We start from the raw sequence: 6,617 nt of genomic DNA on the forward strand, positions 1-6,617 counted from the left end.
GCCATTCGCCAAAAGGTCTCACGGTGGTTCACAATAAAATATAAAATCAAAGTAAAATTACATAAAATCCCATTATTACAATAAAAGATGGCATTCTTTTCTTTCCCCACTTGTTCAGAGAGAGGTCGGGCGTTAATCCTGTAAGAGAGAGAGGAGAGAAAGACTGGCTGATGGATTAGGGATCTTACTGCTCGGTGAGAACAGCACTGCCAGAGCTGTGACCAGCTGAAGGCCACCCAGCTGGCTGCATGAGTGGTGAATCAAACCCGGCTAGCCAGATAAGAAGCCATGACTCGTAACCTCTACACCACTCTGGCTCCCTGTGTTTCATAGCATAGTTTTTGGAGACCAAGATGTATGAAGAACGGTTGGGGGAGCATGGTCTGTTTAGTCTGGAGAGGAGATGACTGAGAGGGGATCTGATAACCATCTTCAAGTATTTAAAAGGCTGCCATATAGAGGATGGAGCAGAGTTGTTCTCTCTTGCCCCAGAGGGATGGACTAGAACCAATGGGATGAAATTAATTCAAAAGAAATTCTGTCTAAACATCTGGAAGAAGTTCCTGAGAGAGTGGTTTCTCAGTGGAACAGGCTTCCTTGGGAGGTGGTGGGTTCTCCATCTTTGGAAATTTTTAAACAGAGGCTGGATAGCCATTTGACGGAGAGGCTGATTCTGTGAAGGCTCAAAGGGGTGGCAGGTTACAGTGGATGAGCGATAGGGTTGTGAGTGTCCTGCAGGGGGTTGGACTAGCTGACCCAGGAGGTCCCTTCCAACTCTATGGTTCTATGATTCTAGGATCAGGGAAAGAGATTTCTGCCGCTCTCCACCCTATTCTCCACCAGCACTACCAGATTTTTGGTCAGGTTTTTAAAATTATTGGCAGCAGGAGATATGTTACCATAGTGCAGGGATTCCCAGTCAGGGCTCCAGGAATCCAGGAGTTGTGAGAGTTCCCCAGGGGTTACACAGACTTTCCCAGAAGTTTGGATGGCCACTGACATCACTGGACGTCACTGGAGCCCACTTCCCCTGTTGCTCTACAGGCCAAGTCAATTGGTTGATTGATTGGTGGTTTCCTCATCTTACTTCCTGAAGGGGCATGCCACCACTTCCTCCTCCCTTGAGCACACTGCCTTACTGCATGCTCTTCACAACAGTTAGTCGGTTAGACAGGAGTCGTTCTCTCTTCTTTACATAGTTGTTCTTCTCCGCTAGTCCAGGGTGTTTTCAGGCTGATGTTAACATGTAGACCCCCTTAGGGTCTGAGCCAGTATTAGATTGTCCTGACTCAACAAGTCCCTAGTGACAACATCCCAAACTCCATCGGCCATCTTTGGTCCACCCACTGGGCTTGTGTGGGATATAAATTTAATTGTACTTTGCCATTGCTTGGGGTTGAGGTTTAGCATGTTTTTAACGGGTTTAATGGGGGTTTTATTTTATTATATATGGATTGTATGCTAAAAATTGTAAACCGCCGCGAGCCAGCTTTGGGAGCAGCGGTCATACAAATCCAATTATGAATGAACGAACGAACGAACGAACGAACGAACGAACGAACGAACGAACGAACGAATGAATGAATGGCAAAAAAATCCCCCCCCCCGCTACTCATTAGAAAAAAACAACAAAAAGCCTGTCAGATGCAGCGCATATGACGTGTGTGGAGGAAAAAATGGGGAACTGCCCCATAGGGGGGCTCTGTTGCAGTTACAAATGCCTTTCCATCTGCAGCAAGGACAGGACCAAAACGGGGCACCAGCCCCTCCCCCACCCTACAGAAGCAGCCTCCCTGCATTAGTCTTCCCTAGAAATGCAATGACTACAGCTTGTGGAATGACGAGCCTCATTTCCCCCCTCCCTCCCTCGCTCCCTCGCTCCCTCCCTCCTGATCTTTTTGGGACTGATCTCACCTTGTAAATATAGATGGGTGATGACGGTAACAGAGCCCAGAAGAGCTGACAAATACTGACTGAAAAAGAGGGCAATTCCAGGAATGAAAGAGGCAGGAGAGCAGCATTCAAAGTCACCACCGAAGCCGGACGAGTTGGCTTACCTGGAAACGCACCTCGTTCATAGAATGAAATGGCCACCCAGGAGACCCCCTGCCCACAAAGCCTCACAAGAGAAAGAGTGATCCCTTTTCATTGACTCTTTACAGGCGTCAGAAGTGTTTCTTTTGCAGAACCCCAAAAACATTTGGGGCTTGAGATTGCCTGGAAGCCCTGCCTCTGGACATTTCCTTTTTCTGAATCTCCCTAACTGTTGGGTGCAAAGAGAAAAACCACGCGCTGCATGTGCGTAAAGCAGCCCTTTTCACCCTTTTGACCACGAAGGAGCCCCTGAAACCATGCTTCAGTCTTCAAGGAGCCCCGGAAGTGATGTCAGCAGGCCACACACACACCCTGCCACGCCCCCAGAAGTGACATCACTACCCACACCTTTAGCACTGCTTTTACTCCCTCCCCACATCTTTACTACGCAGGGCCTGCAAAAGGGAGCTCCTCCGCCAGGCATTGGGTTGAGGTCGATCCGAACCTCCGCTTCCCACTGGCCCCCCAAGCCTCCCTCCGACAATCATTACAGCTCTGGGCCTCCGTACGAGTTAATCAATGTTTCCAGTATTCTACTGTCCTACAATGTTTATTACTATCATTATCTAATTGTTACTGTTACTCTTGTTACCACATCTTTATAAACTGAGTTAATTGTATTGTTCCCGTTTCATGTAAACCTCCCTGAGGGTGGTATATCAAATAAACAAATAGACAGACAGACAAATAAATAAATAAGCCTGCTCTGCATCATGTAGGCCGGAAAGAAGTGTAGGAGCTGAGAAGACAGCCTGGACCCCCCCCCCCCGATACCATGCCACTTCAGAGCTACAGCAGACCCCCTTCAGGGGATCCATAGACTCCTGGTTGGGAATCCTTGGGCTAGAGAGAGGGAGGGGAACATGTGGCTCAGCGGTAAAGCATCTGCTTGGCATGGACAGGTCTCAGGTTTAAATCCTGGAATCGTCAACGAAAAGGATCAGGTAGCACATGATACAGAACACCTTTGCCTGAGACCCCGGAGAGCCACTGAGAGTCTAAGTACTGACCTTGATGGACCACTGATTCAGTGATTAAGGCAGGTTCTTGTGTTTATGGCAATGCCTGGTCTTGGCAGATCTTGGAAGCCAGCAGGAGTCAGCACATAGAAAGGAGGCCACCGAGGAAGACTCTGCAGAGGAAGGCCACAGCAGCCTAATTCTGTTTCTCATTTGCCCTGGAAGCCCCTTGCTGGGGGTCACTATGAGTCCACAGTGACTTGATGGCACGTTATATACAGCCCCATAAGCACAGAGAGACTGACGCATTTGGCAAAGGTTCACAATGGGCTGCAGGAAAAGGCAGGCTGTTTATTATACCCAGTTATTGTCATCTTATAAGCAAAGTTTCTAGTCCACCGTGTGCTGAAGCCTGCGATCATGAAGTTCCAGCCAGTTTTCCACCAATAAAACCTTGGCTCCAAGCTAGAATGCCAGTAAGGTGTGCTCCCTGTAAAACTTTCCATTACTGTCCATCTATGAACAAGACTGTGCTTTTATAACACGTTGTTTTATTGAGAAGAACACTAACAGACAAACAAACCTAGCCAAGGCTACATTGTAAAACCAGTGTTAAAAGAATTATTTTATACAGTAAGGCCAACCAAAACGGTTTCTAGATATTTTGCTGCTTTCAAGTTCCTTTCCTCAGTGGTTGTGTCCTCCTATTACAGTAGTATTAACAAGCAACACTTGTTAATGTGGAAAATAATTCCTACACTACTACCTTATATTACTTTTAATAATATTCATAGGCCACCGGTTCACAAGTTTCAGGGAACATCAAAAGACAAGGTGGTCGCTGGAGTTTTTCGAGAATTGCCACTGATCTCCAAGTTATAGAGGCCAGTCCCCCTAGCTAAAACGCTATGGCGTGTGAGATCTATGACATTATACCCTGCTGTGGTCCCTTCCCCCCTTTCCCAAACCCCATCCTCCTCCAGGCTCCTGCCCCCAAATCTCCAGGAATTTCGAATCCAGAGCTACCAACCTTATCCACAAACCTGGCAGTTGGCTGTGAGCAATTTACAAGTCTTCCCAGCACAGATACACGAATTAAGCATTTCTCCCACCCACTTAATAAAACCATGTGTAGAGTGCTTGGGAATTCAGGTGCAGCCTATATCACACTCATTATTGTTGAATCTCTATAACAACCCTGTAAGGTCGGCTGGCATCAGTCCCATAGTGAGGGAAGGGGGAAGAGGTCAGTGGCTTCCTAAGGAGCTCACGCGGCAGAGGAGAGACTTGAGCGAGGCACTCTCTGATCCACAGTTCAGCTCCAGCGTTCAAATACAAACACTGTTAATTTGATGTAAATATTTAACCCGGTTGAGGAAGCGAGGGGTAGGTGGGTCAGAATGCTGGAATATCAGAGGGAAAACGGAGATGTTAGTTCCTCCTTTGACAGTTTGGTTGCTCCTTTAAGATTGCTTTGTTCCTCCGCCACAAAAATTGCAAAATGGCTCCATCTCGTGGCTTGATTCTTGTACAGCCATCTGGTTTTCAGGATATGGTGACAGGACAGGGGCTCACCCCGCCTTCTCAAGCATTTTGACCCAGTTGTGGGGCTACTCAATAGGCTAGATAGAAAAAGAGTTGTTTTTTTTCTATTCAGCATACAATCGCCTTCCCTTCTTCTCCCCACCACAGACACCCAGTGAGGTAAGTGGAGCTGAGAGAGCTCTGATGTTACTGCTCTATGAGAACAACTCTAGGAGGGCTGTGACTAGCCTGTGACTAACCCAAGGTCCCCCCTGCTGGCTGCCTGTGGAGGAGTGGGGATTCAAACCTGGCTTGCCAGATTAGAAGCTGCCGCTCTTCACCACCACACCAAGCTGGCAGGTGATGAGCAATGACCAAAAACAAGATGAAAGAGGATGTTTCTAAAACGTACAAGAAGAGCGGTTAAGTTGCAGCTGACTTATGGTGACCCTGTGCGGGTTTCAAGGTGAGAAACTAACAAGGTGATATCCCATTCAACCAGGACCAACCCTGCTTAGGTTCCAAGGTTTGACAGCCAGGGCCAACAGGTTACTTTACATACAACAACAACAAAACCCTGGAAAGGCACAATAGAAAGACAGTCTGATAATTCTGTGATGAATATAGAAGAATTCCACCAAGTGACTTCTTGGCATGATCTCACAGGACACGCAGGAAGAAAAATTGAGGATGGCAGGCACTTGAGCCCATTCCGCACCAGGACCAATGTTGCCAATTGGTTCCTGCAAGCGGAAACGCTATTTTTTAAAATGCGATTCGGTGTTATGCATACCTGCCTTTGTAGTGGAATCCAGTAGCGTTTCAATTGTTTCCCACAGGTTTCCGGTCTCGCCAAAAATTGCTATAGAGGAAGCGATTTTTTTCTGTGCTTTGTCCCGCCTCTGGCCGTCAATCAAACAAGCAGCCAATGGGCGGCTGTTATTGTGCTCCCGAAAAGCCCCTTTCCCTTTAAGCACAGTTAAAGAAAAAAAAACACACATTGCAACGAATATGCCTTGATTCCTTGATTCCTCCTAACATAGAGACCCATCTAGCTGGCAGCTGGCGTGTGAGCTGCCGATTCATCGTTACCATGCTCCCCCTTAGGTAGTGCTAAATAGAGCTTCAAAATGGAGGATGTAGCCAGCCGTTTGCTGTACAGATGCTGCGTGTTGCCGACATCATATGGAGGGGCCAGAATATAACGACTACGTGAGGTAAGCATTTCACTACATTTAAAGGGTGCAGAAAGGCCACCAAACTCACACTTCAAAATGGAGGATGTGGTGAGCTGCTGGCTGGACAGACACTGGATGTGGCCGACGTCAGGCGGAGCGGCCTACATTAGGTAAGCATTTCACTATATCTATCACATGCAGAAAAGCCCTTCTTTTTCTAAGTAAATAATACAACCAGAAAAATCTTAACTGCCTTGCTAGCATGATATATTTTCCCATGTCCCTGCTAAAACAATGTTCCTAGGGATGGGGGTAGGTATACCAGCTTCCAGGTGGGACCTGAAACCCCCAGGAATTCAAGCTCATCTCCAGACTTCAGAAAGGGGGGACTCTATAGCATTGCACCCCCCCCCCCAAAGTCCCTGTCCTCCCCAGGCTCCATCCCCTAATCTTCAGGAGTTTACCTACATGGATCTGAAAACCCAACCCCTCAATTCCCTGCCAGTGGCCAGAGGAGATCTGGCAGCCCTAGATGTGGGGGCTGCGTGAGACAGAGCATGCATTGCTGGAAATAATTCAAGCCAGTTGCTAGTCTTGTTATCCTACAGGCTTTGGCTCCATCCCTGCGAGTGGGTGGACAGATGTCTCTTGGGACACGTGCAGATAAATGCATGCACTGGAAAGGTAAATAAGCGTTCAGTGCACATAGCTCGCCACGGCACATTTTTGTATCAGACTGGTGGGAAATTACTTTAAAAAAAAATAAAGCCTAGCTGTAATGGAAAGAATATGCACTTTCCTGGTTCTTAAAACAGAGGCTGTATCGGTAAGGTGGAAAACACTGGAAGAAGTGGCAAAGAGG

Source organism: Paroedura picta, chromosome 1 (assembly GCF_049243985.1).
Source record: "Paroedura picta isolate Pp20150507F chromosome 1, Ppicta_v3.0, whole genome shotgun sequence".
NCBI classification, from domain to species: Eukaryota; Metazoa; Chordata; class Lepidosauria; order Squamata; family Gekkonidae; genus Paroedura; species Paroedura picta.